General features: G+C 37.8%; 1 long non-coding RNA gene across 1 annotated transcript; it reads left to right on the top strand.

Annotated features, from left to right (window-relative positions):
- The first annotated feature begins 6,062 nt into the window (after nt 1-6,062).
- LOC135362459 (uncharacterized) lies at nt 6,063-17,990 on the top strand. Its single transcript, XR_010407214.1, has 3 exons — nt 6,063-6,270; nt 6,471-6,990; nt 17,538-17,990. It is a non-coding gene; the product is annotated as an uncharacterized LOC135362459 (long non-coding RNA).
- The last annotated feature ends 503 nt before the right edge of the window (nt 17,991-18,493 follow it).

Genomic DNA, 18,493 nt, shown 5'->3' on the forward strand with positions numbered 1-18,493 from the left:
CTGTTCCCTAACAACCAGCTTTCTGAAATCGTATGTAAAATGCAGGACATATTTGGACTCCTCCTCGGAGTGGATCAATAGGTTCCAACAATTCCTCAAATGGGTCCTTGACCCCCAAGAGATTAATGATGAACACAACCCAAGAGTTTGTAAAATATGCAAATGGACTAGAATGCTACCAAGTAGCACTGAGTCAAGGGAAGTTCTGTCTGCAGGCACCATGCTGGAGTGGGCTGCCCCAGGCCCCGGTGAGTGACTCGGGAGGAGGGAGGGCCGGGCACATTGGAAGTCCTTGTCCCTTAAGCTGGGTGCCCGGTATGGCTGTTCCCAACTCCGTTGAGTGTCCTCTCTCCAACCTCCCGTCAGCTCTCTACTTCAGCATTTTATTGCAGCAACCAAGGAAATAACATGAATAGAGAGCTTGTAAACTCTGAAATGCTTGATAAATGTTTATCATTTAAAAGGGGAGAATTGGCATCACAGTTTCGTGCTGCATAAACGTCGATCAGTTCTGCCCATCACCATTGGAAATGTCAGTGACATCCAAAATGCCTGTTAATGCTTCCATTCACTCATCTTTTTGCTAATAAGCTAGTTCATAAAATTAACACGCCCAGATACTAAGATCTGCTATCAATACATACTGATGCTTTCCTTCTCATCTCGGGCTGGGTAGGATGTCCCCTGAGAGGCACTGAAAGATGGTGGAATGACTCAGACGTGGAATGCAGAATGTAATCTAATGGCACTGAAAAGCGATGCAGTCAGTTAGAAATAACATCCAACTTTCCAGGCAGCTTAAATGATGTTGAATTAGCTGCAGTGGCCGCATGGTTATGTCTCAACATTGCTGTGACAAATCTGACCAGGAAGGAAGTCCCGCATGCAGAGAACAATAGTAACAAAAAGGTCTAATGGGATGAGTGGGATATGTTTTGGAAATGATAAAGACAACGTGTTCTATAAATACAAAGAAATTTGTTGTCACCTTTGTAGCTTATTTGAGAAAACTGGGCACATAATTTATAGCCTGGATTCCCATTTGAGGTAAAATGCAGTCAGATTGCAAGAACTGAGATTTGAGCCATAGAACTGATTACAGAGTAGATGGAAGTGGATTCCCTGCATTTAGATTTGCAAGGTGAGCGACAAGAAATGACCGTCTAGTAAATATGTTTAAAATAGCCAGGGATAATTTAACTTCAAGCAAATTATCCATTAAAGATTACTGAACACATTTTTTTTTTAAAGCAGATTTTACAAGCATGCTGGCAAGGAAAATTAAAGGGATTCCCATCTTAAATGAGTTAGCGAAGACATAGATTTGATTAGTGATATCCAATAAGCAGATGAAATTACATGTTAGAATGACTGAAGGTAAAACTATCACTTTTCTGTTGTGAAGGTAAAATGAGGAGTGTTCTAATCACAAGGAAAAATACAAGTAAAGCAACATAAAAACCTGCGTGGGGTTGTGTAAGGACTGGATGTCTGTGTCCTCCCAAAATGCATATGTTGAAATCCAAACCTCATAATAATGGGAGGTGATGAAGTGATGAGGGTGGAGCCCTCATGGATGGGATCCTATAAATCTGCCCTTACAGAGGGACCTCAGAGAGTGCCCATGCCCTTCTTCCACACTGTGAGGACACAACGGGAAGAGCCCTTGACCATGCTGGCACTCTGAACTTAGGCTTCCAGCCTCCAGAGCTGCGAGCAATAAATGTCTGCTGTTGATAAGACATTCAGTGTATGGTACTCTGTTATAGCAGCCTGAACTGACTATGGCAGGTTGGAAGTCAGAACTCAGATTCTCTGAATCCCAGCCCTGGCTTTCAGAGAATGTCAACTGTGGGGTGTGTGCATGTGTTTCTCAGGGCTGCGCCTGGACTCCTAATCTACAGCAGAATCGGCACAATTTCTGCTGCCTTATGGGTAGGAGAACAAAGGTAAAATGAGATCACTGTACAAAAGCATTTTGTAAATGAACTGTTATATAAGTAATTCATTCATTCTTTGGATATTATCTTGAAATTGAAAAAAATATATATCTATAAGGAAATTTTCTCTGTTTATCACCACTACCTTCTACCCTTACTGGAAAACATTTTCATGAGCTATTTGGTTCAGAGTTAAAAAGAGAGTGGCAAGGAGAATAATTATTCAACCATAATTGATGTCAAGCAAAGTGGGAAAATCTCTTAATTTATTGGAGTCTAAATGTCCTTGGTTATGAAACCCAAATGATAAAATGCAGTGTTTTGTAAACTCTAGTGCTTAATACAAATGTATTTATTTTAATTCCTCTCTTAATCACTAGAACCCATTTCTCTAATTTTTTTTGCTGCTGATATATTTTTGCTCTAATAAGTTTGAAAGAATTAAAATGCATTATTCCTGGATTCAGATACCTCCTTGGGAATTTGGTAAGAATACAGCGTATAATACACACAACATACAAAATAGATGTTAATTAGAAAATTATGTTATCAGTAAGGTGTCTAGTCAATAGTAGACTATTAGTAATTAATATTTGGGATATTTAAAGTCATATCCAGATTTTCAACTGCACACGGTACTGCTGCCCCCGACGTCTGCATAGTTCAAAGGTCAACTGTACATTGAAATATATCTGCATTTCCTTCTGATAAAACACCTCAGTTGGTTTGCTCCAACCCTAACCATTTATCTCATGAGCTTACATCTCACCCTTATCTCACCTTTTGCCTTGGGAACTTCAGCTCCATTCCCATTTAAGCCAAAAACAATATCTAATTTTCCATCCATTAAGGTAATGTCTTGTGATTCAAAACATACTTCAAGATTCTCCTTGCTGAGAAAGCTTGTTTCAAGGTCCCTGGAAGAGTCATGAGGATGCATTTGATTAATAATTGTAACTCTTCATATTCACAGAATGCCTCAATTAAAGAGTGCTTCTTCATATGTACATGACCTCATTGATTTTTCATTTATATAAGGAAGAAAGTAACATCTGTAATGAAGCTTTTTTACATGCATCCTTTCATCTGTTATAAAAGAATACCACCAATGTTTAAAAGAGGTGAAGTCCAGTATTTCTTGGCTAAGAAGCAGGACAGCTCAGATAGTACCCATTTCTATCAAAACCCAGGGCTCTTACTTTCAAGATTTTCTTTGGTTTGCTGCAGGTTGAGTATGATATGCCTAGCTATGTCTGTTTGTTACTTATTCTGCTCTGTGTTCTCTGAGCTTCCTGGCTCTGTAATTCGGTACTTTTCATTATGTTTGGAAAGTTCTTGGTCATTGTTACTTCAAATATTCTTTCCCCACCATCTTCTCTTCTCCTTCCAATATTCTCATTACATATATGTTATGCTTTTTGAAATTGTCCCACAGTTCTTGAAGGCTCTGTTATGTTTTTCCACTCTTTTTGTCTTTGCATTTTGGTTTGGAGAGTTGTTATTGACCTATCTTCAAGCTCAGTGACCCTTTCCTTGGCTGTGCCCTGTCTACTAATGAGCCCATCAGAGGCATTCTTCATTTTTGTTAGTGTTTTTGATTTCTAGCATTTCCTTCTGATTCTTTCTTAGAGCTTCTGTCTCTCTGCCTATATTACCCATCTGTTCTTGTATACTATCTACTTTCTCCATTAGGATCTTTAACATATTAAACACTTATTTTAAGTTCCCTGTCTAATAATTCCAACATATGTATAATTTCTGAGTCTAGTTCTGAGGATTGTTTTTTTCTCTTCAGACTGTTTTTTTTTTGTTGTTGTTGTTGTTGTTGTTTTTGTCTTTTGTCATGTCTTGTAATCTTTTTGCTGAAAGTCACACGTGTTGTATGAGGTAATAAGAACTACGGTCAACAGACATTTAGTATGAAAATCTATGGTCATCTGGCTGGGAGTTTCGCTATTTAGCATTTACAGTGTTCTAGGTGCCGGAGGCCTCCAATTCTTCCAGCGCCCCCGTTTTTTTCTCTGCTTTTGACTCTGGCCTCCCTAAGTACTATTCCTCAGGGAGAGGGCAGGTCAGCTCTCTGAGATGGACTCCACTGTTATCATACTGGAGTCCTTTGATGTGGTGATAATGTATAGAGGAGGAGAAGCATTCTACAATCTCATGAACCAATCTCATTCTCTTAATGGGTCTGTGTCACGGAGCTGTGACTGTCACAAGCATTTCCTCTATTGGTATTTTCCCCCTGCCCCTACTCTTTTTTGAGTGCAGCATTCCCAATCTTTTCCCTTGGAACCGTGATCCATGTTGATTATGCTTTGTTTTTATCATATAATGAAGTACACAGGAAGTTCAGAGTCTACTGTTATGGGAGAAATGTCTTTTCCCTAGCTTGGATATCGCTCTAGTCAAGTCTTTTCTGATGGGGCAAAGGCTTTTGTTATGGACATATTTCACAAAGATTACTCTTCCCTTCCTCCCAGAGCCATGAGTGGATCTCTCACATCTTCATCTTGAGAACCTGTGAGTTTCCTGAAGGTAAAGTCCATGAAAGAATGTCCCCCCACCCCCACCCAAGACTGTGGCTCTCAATGGCTTCTCACTCATGTGAATCCACGCTCAGCTCTGAGCAATTCGTCAAAGTTACCATTTGAGTGTTTCTACCAGTGTTTGGCTCCAGTGGCTTTTGCTCCAAGTCAGCAGACCTAGCCTTTGTCTCTCCAGATTTGGGGTTGACAGTTTGCCTTGCAACTTCAATTCCCTCATGAGTCCAAGAAATGTCATTGATTTTCCAAGAAAGAGTTCAGCTTCTTCTTGTAAAGATAGAATGATTTCCAAGCTTGTTATGTGTCAGAGCTGAAACCAGAAGTTCTAAATCTTTCCCTTTACCTGAGAGCCTTCACCAGATTCTAAGAAAGAAAAAGCAAAGTCTCCAAAATAATCCGGCATCTACTCATTGCTAATTTGTGTCTTAGGAAAGAGGAAGGGAATGCTAACATATTAATTTCTTTATCTGCCTGTCCTTTATAGAGGAAGAAGGCCAGCCAGAAAGTCACTGAAATAGTTTGGGGGCAAAAAAACTTAGGTGTACCACATTAAAAGAGGACAACAATCCATCCAGCCCAGTATCCCATCTGACTGTGTTGTGGGGGAGCAGACCAACAGAGATGAAAACAAATGTAGTGATGGATCTATTGTCCACAAAATCATGAGAACCCTTAAAATCACAACATCATAGCATGTCAGAACTAGAAGGTGGGTAGAAACTGCTCCTTTATGCTGTTGTTTAAATCCTGTAGACTTTCATAGAGGTGTAAAATGTCTTAAAAATATAGCACTAGTGATAATGGGAAAAAGAAGGAAGGCAACATCCACTTCTCTTCTTTCTATCTTATCATCAAGTCATTTGTGAACACATCATAAAACTATGTATATCATAAATCTGCTGTCACCTCCATCAGCTCTCCATTCCATCTGAGTCAGTGTCAGAGAAAGAAATGAGGAAGACGTTTATGCTCTTCTTGCTCATTGGTTCAAATGGTGAGGAAGACTGTATCAAGACAGACAGAGGGATGAGGCAACAGCAAGAATAATAACCCTAAGGCCACAAGTGTGTCATAAGAAAATATTTTTGCAAGACTTCAGATTCCCCAACATGAGTCATCTGAGGATAGTCCTGGAAGTGGTATTTTTGTTTTGTTTGTCTGGAATGTTATATAACTTGTTGTATGGTTGGTTGTCTTAGTCTTAGATGTCAGAATAGGAAGCAACCAAAAGTCAATCTTGTTTAACATTCTTCAGGCTATGCTTGAATCTTTTGGTTTCCAGGGTCCAGGTGACCTCTCCTGAGGCCCCAGGTCCACAGGGCTCATTAATCCCCAACCAACTTACTTTATGTTCCAGAGCACTGGTTGTTACAAAGTTCTCTCTCTTGCTGAACCCAATTCTATGTTCTTGTAAATCCATGAATTGATCTTAATTATTGCACAAAATAAATATCTTTGACAATTGAGCTATTAGCCCACATATGAATTTTGTAGTTACTGGACACAGTATTTCTGAGACAAAATCTTGGATGAAATTCAACAATTCTTTCTTTCATTTTCAGGTATGTCAAAATAGATGAATCAAAATGCCTAGCCTCAGTGATTTAAGGAGTTCACTAAACTGACCTATAAATAAAGCAGCTGAAAGAAGTTTGGAACATAACACATAGAAATGTATTTATTTTTCTCCAAGGAGTGAATGAGCCCATGTCCCTGAGGGGCCCAGAGGGCAGGAATCTGCCCTCAGTTTGTGCAGATTAAAGACCACTTTCTCATCTAGAGTGGTAAGTGAGTGTTAATTGGAGGGAAGCGGTGAGTTACATTAAAGGAAGCATTTCCAATTCCAACTATTAAGATACACATGAAAATTGGCAGCTGTGGGTATATAAAGTGAGAGCATACTAGAGTAAATATTACAGAGAGAATGCCACATTCAGTCATGATAGGTGAGACAAATGAGTTCTTAGAATATTCTCTTTTTCAGAAAGACACGGGACCTTGAATTGGAAGAACTTGAAAAAATTAAAAGGCATGGAGACCTTATTGCCCTGAATGTGGTTTCAGGTAGGTGATTTGTTCTAATCTCAGCCAAAGTCTGAGCCCATTGCAGAGAAGGCAGCATGCTGGTGGCAGAAGGAGGGACATGGAGAGAGGAAGGCGTGGAAAACATTGATCCAAGCGAAAATGGCCCTGGGAAGAAAGGCAGAGGTGTTTTTGTTTGTTTGTTTGTTTTATTATTTTTTTTATTAATCTTTTATTTGAGTAGTTGTTACACAATGTCACATTGGCTTCAGTTGTACAACATACTGATTCAACTTCTTTATATGTTATGCTCACCACAAGTGTAGCCACCATCTGCACCCTACAACACTGGAGGTTCTTGATTTCCTCCAGTTGGGAACAACTGTGAGCATGGACAGCAGCAGTGACAGAATGGGCTCCAGCTCCTGAATCAGCAGGCAGCACGGAGGGAATGGCTTGTAATCTCAGCACCTGAGCTCTGTGTAAGTACAAAATGCAAACACCAGCTGAGCACCAAGTGATCAGATAACCACATGTACAAAGGAAGAGACAATGGCCAATTTATAATGCAATGTCATTAACTAAGAGAATTCAGAACCCGCAGGAGGATCTTGTTCTGGCACATTCCCAGAATCTAAGTTGATTGATTTTTTTTTTTAACTTTTATTTATTTATTTATTTATTTATTTATTTATTTATTTATTTATAATTTTTTTATTCTTATGTTAATCCCCATACATCATTAGTTTTAGATGAAGTGTTCCATGATTCATTGTTTGTGCATAACACCCAGTGCTCCATGCAGAATGTGCCCTCCTCAGTACCCACCACCAGTCTAACCCATCCTCCCACCCCCCTCCCCTCTAGAACCCTCAGTTTGTTTTTCAGAGTCCATCGTCTCTCATGGTTCGTCTACCCCTCCGATTTCCCCCGCTTCATTCTTCCCCTCCCGCTACCTTCTTCTTCTTCTTTTTTTTTTTCTTAACATATATTGCAGTATTTGTTTCAGAGGTACAGATCTGAGATTCAACAGTCTTGCACAATTCACAGCGCTTACCACATGAGTCATTTTGTTTAATGTATTATATGTGGTATGGGTAATAATGTCTTAATGATGATTCAAATTCAAACTTACTTGTCATAAAGAAAGATCATGTTTGAAGAAAATAATGATTAGAGGGCCACAGGTAGTAATTACTTTGAGAAAAAGTGATGCTTCCATCTGTAAAATCTTCCATCCTTATAGAAATTTATTTGACATAGCCCCATAGCATTTCCTTAAGCTTACTTTTGATTGGACAAAGCTAAAGTAGGCTTTCTTTATTGATTCATTTGTTTTAATAAATTGGCATCTAAAAAATTCATAAGCAACCTGTAACAAAACCTAACTGAATTTTTGTTGAGCTGTTTTTATTTATTTTTTAAAATTATTTATTTATTTATTTTATTATGTTACGTTAATCACCATACATTATATCATTAGTTTTTGATGTAGTGTTCCATGATTCATTGTTTGCGTATAATACCCAGTGCTCCATTCAGTACGTGCCTGCTTTAATACCCATCACAGGACTAACCCATCCCCCCAACCCCCCTCCTCTCTAGAACTCTCAGTTTGTTTCTCAGAGTCTATAGTCTCTCATGGTTCATCCCCCCTTTGACTTCCACCCCCTTCATTTTTCCCTCCCTGCTATCTTCTTCTTCTTCTTCTTCTTTTTTTTAACATATAATGTATTGTTCCAGAGGTACAGGTCTGTGATTCAACAGTCTTACACAATTCACAGTGCTCACCATAGCACATACCCTCCCTAATGCCTATCACCCAGCCACCCCATCCCTCCCACCCCCCACCACTCCAGCAACGCTTGGTTTGTTTCCTAAGATTAAGAATATCTCATATCAGTGAGATCATATGATACACGTCTTTCTCTGATTGACTTATTTCACTCAGCATAATATCCTCCAGTTCCATCCATGTCGTTGCAAATGGCATTATTTCATTCCTTTTGATGGCTGCATAATATTCCATTATATATATATATATATATATATATATATATATATATATATATATATATATATATATATATATCTCACATCTTCTTTATCCATTCATCTGTTGATGGACATCTTGGCTCTTTCCATAGTTTGGCTATTATGCACATTGCTTGTTGAGTTCTTTTTAAAATAAGATTCCTCTATCTTAGGATTCTCAACACCGGCTTAACTCCTTTATAGACAGACCAAAAAAAGGAAAGTTCTTGGTGCTTTACTTTGAGGAAAAATGTCTTAATTTTGAATATGTAAGAAAAAGAGTGTAATGCATATTTTATCTTATTGCATATACATACAGCTATTACTTGGGTTTCTTTGTGAACTTCACAGCTGGAGTTACAGACTGATGATCATTTCATGTACCATCCTAATATCCATGGCAGTTATTCAAATGAGTTATTTAACTGACAAATATATTCAGACTTTAGAATAGGTTATGTGTTCATTCTCTTAGTGTTCAAGGGTAATGCAAAGCTCAATGCCAATTAGTCTAGAAGTTTCTTGGAGGGGTGAACAGGGGCAGGAACTACTCTTATTTCTCACAAGGCTGAGCTTATTGTGAGACTTTAAATGAAAAACAAAATAGGGGCACCTGGGTACTCAGTCAGTTAAACATCTGGCTGTTGATTTTGGCTCAGGTCACAATCTCAGGGTTGTGAGATTGAGCTCTGCATCAACTCCATCCAACATGGAGTCTGCTTGAGAAACTCTCTCCCTCTCCCTCTGCCCCTCCCCCCTCACTAAAATCTTAGAAAGAAATAAAAACAAAATAATGGGTTGTAGAAAATTAATCTCTAATTTCTATTTTTAAGATTTTATTTGAGAGAGAGCGAGCACGAGTGAGAGAGCACAAGCAGGGGGAGTGGCAGAGGGAGAGGGAGAAATGGGTTCCCACTGAACAGGGAGCCCAATGTGGGGCTTTATCTCAGGACCGTGGATCATGACCTGAGCTGAAGGCAGCTGCTTAACTGTTTGAGCCACCCAGGCACCCCTAATCTCTAATTTCTAACCTAGTTGTTGAGCAAATTATTTGAGGTTTATTGGTCTCTCCTTACCCAACGTTGATATAGTAGTTACTTAATTATACCACCATCATAAACAAAAGCAATCATTTATGGTATGCTTTTCTAAATTAAAAAGCACAAGGCAATACCCCCCACCCTAAACACACACATGCACACACACACACACACATTCCAAATAGCAGCTATCTGAATCTGAATCTCTCCACGTATCCTTCAAAGAGCACACAGGACAATGAGGATTTCAAGAGTCACCTATAAACCTTATCTACAACAAAACAAGGAGACAAAGAATAATATAAACTGTAAATGTAATTGGGAAAAGCATTCTGAACAGCGAGCCAGGCTCAGCATCCAGGCTGCAGCAAGGGTTAAATGTCAGAGAAAGATCACAGCGTGGTGTGGCAGTGGTGGAGAACGAAAACATTTCCTCACCCTCTTAGGGTGCTGGCTGCATCGGAAAATTAATTTGACAGAGGCAGCTTAACAGGAGAAAAGTGTACACATTTCTTTGATATAAGTTTGAAATCACAGAGCAGCCTTCAAAAGAAATGAAAAGCCAAGGAAACAGAGCTGTGTATTTTTATTTTAGGTCTGAGGAAGACTGGATGGTCATGGAGGAATATGATAGGTTAAGGAGAATGAAGTTAAGTGTAGTAAATGGGTGTCCTTTTGTCTTGGGAGATAATGATGTTCCTTTCCTTTGGGTACCCTCCAGGTACACGGAGAGCACCTCTCATGTGAAGACTCTGTGACCTGTTTCAGAGACGAGGGGTGAGGGGTGTGGAGGTCAGAGTGACCTTCCTGCTTCTGCCTGTTTCTCAAAGTCCCTCAGCTTAAAATACGCAATAGGCCAGTATGCCATATTTGGGGGTAGTATGTCCTGAACTTTCCCCATCATAGTGGTGGAATGAGAAGGCACCTCCAGGAGAAGAAGGGCCTCTCTCTCCTTTTTTTTTTTTTTTTAAGATTTTATTTATTTATTCATGAGAGACAGAGAGAGAGAGAGAGAGAGAGGCAGAGGGAGAAGCAGGCTCCCAAGGAGCAGGGAGCCTGATGTGGGACTCGATCCCAGGACTCTGGGATCATGACCTGAGCCAAAGGCAGACGCTTAACCATCTGAGCCACCCAGGCGCCCCATGGAGGGCCTCTCTTGAGTAGGCCGATGTTGAGACTAGGTCTGAGACCTTGGGGATCAAAGCCCTGGCTAATGTGGGATTAAAATGCCTCTGGCCTTCCCCTTGCTTGTGCTCTCTCTCGCTCTCTCTCTAATAAATAAATAAAATCTAGAAGAAGGAGAAGCAGCTTAAAATTCATCAGCCTGGAGGTGTTAGTCTTCCGGGGAAGAGGGAGCCAACAGGGAGGCCCGAGGGGGAAGGAAAGAAATGTAGCAAAAGGCTATGTTATCGGAAGAAAAGAATATTTCTTATCACAGGGCACTTTGATGACCCTACAAATTAGAAGACAATGAAGAAGCAGACCCCACTTCCAAAGGGAAAAAAAAAAAAGAAAGAAAAGAAAAATACTTAAACATTATAAGAAATGGGCTAAAACGAAAGTGAGGAAGAGTATAAGACACTGCAGAAAAACACTTAATAGATTTGAATAATAAGGAAGATACTCCTTGTTCAGGGATACAACAGTACAACATTATAAACCTGCCCATTCTTCCGAATCAACATACAAACTGAATACAATCAAAATAAAAATACCAATGAGTTTGGTTTATTTTTCCCTTGGGCTAGACATTTGATTCTAAAATGTATATAGATTCTTAAAAAATATGGCATAATAGCCAAGGAAACTCTGAAAAGAAAGTAAAGGGGTCTTCACCCTATGAAATATTATAATATTCCATCAAGCTTCTGCAGTTAAAGCAATGTGGAAATGTTCCTTGAGCAGACAGACCAGTGGAACAGAGTAGAAAGTCCAGAAATAGATTCAACTATATGGAACATTTGTATGTGATAAAGGATGCATCTCAAATCATTGGGAAAATCTTGAACTTTCTCATAAATTGTGTTAAGACACCTAGATTCATTGATGAGAAAGTAAAATTGGATTTATACTTCACATAAGAAGAAACCCCAAATGATCAGTGATCTAAAGGTAACATTGAAACCATGTAAATGTTCTATTTGGAACATAATCTTGGAGGGAAGAAAAATTCAAAATCCAGATACCATAAAAGATTGATAAAATCAACTCTGTGTATGGGTGTGAGCATGTGTTTCAATGTAGCGAATAGAACAGAATTAACCATCAAAGCTAAAATAAAATAACATGCTTTTCACCTGAAGAATCTTTTTGTTAACCAAAATGTTTTACCTATTTTCAGGTGAGTAAAAACAGGGCAATATCCAGATGGAACTTCGTGAAATTTATAAATCTCAGGGCAAAAAGCACATCCTCAAGTATTCAGGCAGAAAAAGTCAATTTACTTAAAATAAAGAAAAATAATCTTTGTCTCAGACTTTTCCATGGTAATGAACATCAGATAGAAACAAGAATGCCATTTACAGAGATTTAAAGCAGAAAGGTTGTAACCAGGATTCTAGACTAAACAAGTTTTCCTTCATCTGTAAAAGCAAAAACAAATAGTCAAGGCTTTAAAAAGTAGTTCATTTCTGTGCTGCGCCCTTCCTTAACAACAAAACAAAACGACAAACTTCCCATGCTGAATATGTATTGCATCAAAGCAAAGCAAAAAACTTGAGAATGTGGAAATTACAGCAGGTAAGTTAGATAACATTCAGATATTTTTTTAAAAATTGTAATAATTGGGCGCCTGGGTGGCTCAGATGGTTAAGTGTCTGTCTTCAGCTCAGGTCATGATCCCAGGATCCTGGGATGGAGTCCAGCATCAGGCACCCTGCTCAGCGGGGAGCCTGCTTCTCCCTCTCCTGCTCCCCCTGCTTGTGTGCTCTCTCTCTCTCTCTGTGTCAAATAAATAAAATCTTTAAAAATAAATAAATAAATAAATATTGTAATAATTATTTTAAAAAGTTGAAGACATAGTGCATATATTTTTTGGAAGGTTTTTTTTTTAAATTTTGTTTTATGATGTTATGTTAGTCACCATACATTACATCTAGTTTTTGATGTAGTGCTCCACGATTCATTGTTTGCGTATAACACCCAGTGCTCCATTCAAATATGTGCCCTCCTTAATACCCATCACCAGGATAACCCATCCCCCCACACCCCTCCCCTCTAAAACCCTCAGTTTGTTTCTCAGAGTCCATAGTCTCTCATGGTTTGTCTCCCCCTCTGATTCCCCCAGCTTCATTTTTCCCTTCCTACTATCTTCTTTTTTTTCTTTTAACATATAATGTATTATTTGTTTCAGAGGTACAGGTCTGTGATTCATCAGTCTTAACACAATTCACAGTGCTCACCATAGCACATACCCTCCCCAGTGTCTATCACCCTGCCACCCCATCCCTCCCACCCCCCACCACTTCAGCAGCCCTCAATTTGTTTCCTGAGATTAAGATTTCCTCATATCAGTGAGATCATATGATACTTGTCTTTCTCTGATTTACTTATTTTGCTTAGCATAATACCCTCTAGTTCCATCCACATCATTGCAAATGGCAAGATTTTGCATTTTTTGATGGCTGCATAATATTCCATTGTGTATATATACCACATCTTCTTTATCCATTCATCTGTTGATGGACATCTTGACTCTTTCCATAGTTTGGCTATTGTGGACATTGGGGTAGTGCATATATTTTTTAAATGTTCCTAAAAGTGAAAGGGACCTCTGTCTCTCTACCCCCTCTCACACACACACCTTTAAATTCCAGATTATTGGCAACCAAAATTAAGAATTAGATGGAGGAAAAGAGCAAGAAATACGAAGCTGCTAATTTTCTAATTTTACATCAAGAAGTATCAGTAGAAACTTTCTTTGGCAATAGTAATGAAATCAATATTGTTGCAAGTGCATGTTTTAAGATTCAAAGAAACTTATCAGATAATTAAAAGTATATGTATACACCATTCTAATTGTTAGAGATTAAAAAACATTAAAAATAATCAATTTATTTAAAAAAGAGAGAAAACAAGAACAAAAGCGCAGGCCAACAAGAAAACAAAGATAAAAAATGTCAAATCCAATTGGCACCAAAATTTGATTTCCTCACCTATAATGTGGGTTACTTAAAACCTAATTTATAGGTTAATCTTGGGGATGAATAGGATAATGCTCAAAAAGTACTTAGCAGTACCTGGCTCACAAAGTTCAATGCTCTTGCTGCTGCTGATTATTACTATTATTACTATTAATCATCATCATTAACAATTATATATATGTATATATATATATATATATATATATATATATCACCTACAAAAATAAATTTAAATGGATGTAATTTGATAAACTATTTTAATCTTTTTTATTAAAAGAAAAAGATTAATGCTATAAGTAAAATAAGAGAATTGAAAGTTAAAGCATGTGAAAAGATATATCAAAGAAACACAAACCAAAGAAAGCACAACAATGGAGAATCCAAGGTGAAGAGGCATGGAACATTGCAAAGATGATCATTTTATATGCACAAGGGAAAAATCACAGTGAAGATAAAATTGTCATGAAATTTAATGCATTAAAAGTGTATCTCTAAAATAAATAACATAAAAACATTTGGAAATGCAAGAAATAAGGGAATTTTAAACATGTTATCCTCAATAATCATAAATCAAAAGACCAAAATAGAAAGTCTATAGAGGATTTTAATGATGTAATTAATAAGATCTAATTAATATATGTTAAACATTTTACCTTACAAAGATTTTGATGTGGAAATTTTTTCAGTGCAATAAGAATGGTTTTATTAAAGCATGGGGATAGGACCCATGGGCAGAAAGAGCTGGTCTGGACTTGTGTGGGGTGACTGATTATATACTTTCAAGTTGGGAGGGGGTCAGGGATATAGCATAAGTCTCTAAGGACTTTTGGAAGCAAGGTTTCCAGGACCCTGAGGGAGCTAGCTATTGTTGGGAAAAGGTCATGTATTACTGTCTAATAAAACCTTAGTCATGAGACCCTTGAGATGTATATCAGTGGGCCATATGTTTGGAGGATGATTGCTAACAAAGATCTTGGGGGGTAGAGATAAAAGAAGTTTCCAAAGGAATTGTTAATATGTTAAGGAAGACTTACAGAATTTTGGGGGTTGAGACAATGTTAAACTAAGATTACCTTTTGCCTTTAAGAAAGTGTCAACACTGAAGCAGCTGAGGTCTCAGAGGAAGGTCACTCTGCTTGTTTCAAGGACTAGTTAATGGGCTGTGGTAAGGAAATTTAATTTTTTCCTTTTGCCTTTGTTACCCACATCGGATTAAATATACCCTTCTAAGTTTTTGGAAAATATTAACTGAATCACATATTTCATATAGTTTATAAGATTTTCATAATATTTGATTTGTACATGACAGTCTCTCACAACAATGCGATAAAAATAAAAACTAATGCTGGTAAAACATTTAAAAGAATCCAATCACTTGAGACTAAAAAGCAAACTTTTCAAACATTAGCTCACTAGGAAATGAAAGTTACTAACTATAAACCATTTATAAATAACCTGACAAACCCTATGTTAAAATTATGTGCCAAGACAATTCAATGGAGGAAAGAATAGTCTTTTTAACAAATGGTGCTGGGACAACTAGATGTCCACATGAAAAAGAATAAAGTTGAAGTCTTCTCGCATATTACATACAAAACATAGTCAATGTGGATCGGCACCAAAATGGAGGAGCCAAAACTATAAAACTTGCAGAAGAAAACCTAAGTGTAAATTTTCATGACTTTGGATTTGGCAACGATTGCTTAGATGGGACACCAAAAGCATAAGCAACAACAACAGAAGATAGATAAACTGGGCATGATCAAAATGAAACACTTTTGTGCTTCTAAGCACACCATCAAGAAAGTGGGGGGAAAACTCCCACAGAATGGGAGAAAATTTTGCATATACTATATCTTATAAGGGACTTGTATCTGGAATGGATAAAGAAAATTACACACACACACACACACACACACACATGCATGCATGATGGTATGTTATTTGGCCACAAAAAAAAGAAGGAAATCCTGACATTTGCAACAACATAGATGGACCTTGAGGGAATTTGCTCAGTGAAGTAAGTCAGACAGAGAAAGACAAGTACCCCATGATTTCATATATATATATATATCAACCCCTTATGTAGTACACCTAAGACTAATGCAATGTTATATGTCAATCATATCTCATTAAGAAATTATCATTGAAGGGTACCAAAATATGCCACCCCAAAATATACCCCTTTAGCATAGGGACTATTTTGAACTAAAGGCCATTGAGAACAAGCAGACACAGGAAAAGCTCTAAAAACAGGGTACAGGTTTGTCTTTTGTAAAGGAAATCTACATTTGTAGAGGTGGGTCTCTCTCCTGTATCTGGAAGAGGTGGACACTTAAGAACAAAGAAGGCACCAACTTAAATGTACAGAACAAGTCTTACTAAGCAACTCTTGTTTACCATACTTCTCCTGGCCACTTTCCCACAAATTGCCTCCCTGACCAGAAAATTCCCAAACCCCTTTTCTGTATTTAAGCCCAAGATCTAACCACCTCTTTGGGTACTGAGTGCTCCCACATGCCCTTAAACTTCTGTGTGTTCTCATGTTCATCTGCCTGTGGCTAGTCTAATGCACAAGCCCCTGCTGGAGAACCTAGAATGGGTAGAGGAGGAGAAATTTCTCCCTTACATCAGGAAAGGGGAAAGCTGCTGAGTTCATAGATTAATAAATCTGAAAGCTAGTTATATAAATAAGAGAAACTCAACAACAGACATGCATTCACTTTTAATTTTTACTATTTTGATTAAATAAATTTGATTCAAATAAAGATACACAAATGTGGGAGTAAAAACATGATGTGAGTACAGACTCAGGGGAAACTATACAAGTAAGGATAACTTTAAAATACATATTCAATAAATAAATTTGATATTTTTATGAAAAGCATCATTTTCTGGCCAAGTATAAATTATAAAACTTTACTTAAAAAGAAGCAGAAAACCTGAATAATCCAATGACTATGCACGCTACTGAAAGGATTTTTCAGAAACTTTTAAACCACTTCAAAATTTTTCAAGGTCAAGTGGTTTCATACAAAATAATTTCTACTGTATATAATAGAGCACAGATGCCTAATCTATAGTTTTATTTAAATCTCAATTTATTTTCATGAACTTATATTAACTTGGTACCAGTGCTTGAGAAAGACAGCACCAAAACCACTCAACTTAAAAAAAATAGCATATGAGACACTCTCACTTATGAATATAGGTGCAAAAATTCTAAATGAAATTTCAACAAATCAATTTCAGTGCTAAATAAAAATGAGAACATACCACACGATCAAACAGAATTATTCCAGGAATGTAAGGACAACTCTGCACTAGGAAATCTATCAATTTAATGTATCAGATCTGCAGTTGAAGGAAAATCTACACAATTATTTCTACTGAAAATGCATTAAAAATGATGATACTTTTTAAAAAAAATTAATAGGCTTTATTTTTTAGAACTGTTTTAGGTATGCCCCCCCCCAAAAAAAATTAGTGAAAAGTACAGAGCTTCCATATACTCTCTCTTCTTGCAGTCTCCTCTACAATTAACATCTTACATTAGGGTGGTACATTTGTTACAAGTGATGAGCCAATGTTGATACATTGTTATTAACTCAAGTCCATAGTTCACATTAGGATTCACTCCTGGTGTTGTACCTTCTGTGGGTGTGAACAAATGTATAATGCCCCCTATCCACCATTATAGCACCCTACAGAAGATTTCACTGTCCTAAAACTCCCCTGTGCTCCACTTATTCATCTTTCCCTCCTCCCAAGCCCCTGATCCATTGACTATCTTCATAGTTTTGAATTTTCCAGGAAGCAGAATATGCGGCCCCAAAAATATGACTGAAGGACTCCAGGACATGCCACCCTAACATATGCTGCTTTGGTACACTGATTACTTTGACCTGAAAGCACTGGAAAACAGCAGATGCAGGAGGACTCTGATCTCCCTCATCTGCCTTAAGTCAGACCCTCCAAAAGGAACTAGGTCATCATCAATCCCCTCCTGGGAGTGTCTTCAGCAAGGAAGATGGATTCTTAGTACAGGAGATGAGACTAAAAGTCGGCATCGCATCCAGACACACTCTGTCCCAAACCGTCAGACTCCCCATCGAGTCTTCTGAGGGCCCCTTCTGCTTTCCTAAAACCATTTTCTCTCCCCTAAGAAGCCTGCAACTTCCCTTTTCCTTATTAAGATGGCATTTATTCCTGAGTTCTAAGCCACCTCAGACAGTTAGTCATTTTCCCCCATGAAACTTCCACGTATACATGAGGCAGAAATGTTAATAAACTTCTTTTTGTTCTTCTCTTGTTAGTCTGTCTTTTATTACAGGAGTCTTAGCTAAGAACTCAGAAGGTAGAGGGAAAATTATTTTTCTTTCCCTACAGTAGGACTCATAGAGTATGTAGCTTTTCAGATTGGTGTTTTTTACTTAGCAACATGTATTTAAGGTTCTTCTATGTCTTTTCATGGTTTATAGTTTTGTGGGGGTTTTTGCAGTTTTAAATAAGCTGCTGTTATGAATAAACATTCACGTGGAGGTTTCGGTCTGAATGTAGATTTTTCAACTCATTTCGGTAAATACCAAGGAGCATGATTACTAGGTCATATAGTAAAAGCATATTTAATTTTGAAAGAAACCATCAAACCAACTCCCAAAGTCACTCTACAATTCTGTACTCACACCAGAAATGAATAGGAGTTTCTTTTGCTCCATAGCCCACATCTGGTGTTGTCAGTGTCCTGCATTTTGGCCATTCTAGTAGGT

The sequence above is a fragment of the Mirounga angustirostris genome, unplaced genomic scaffold (assembly GCF_029215605.1).
Source record: "Mirounga angustirostris isolate CCGP_5_RB_7025 unplaced genomic scaffold, mMirAng1.0.hap1 SCAF_14, whole genome shotgun sequence".
Classification (NCBI taxonomy): Eukaryota; Metazoa; Chordata; class Mammalia; order Carnivora; family Phocidae; genus Mirounga; species Mirounga angustirostris.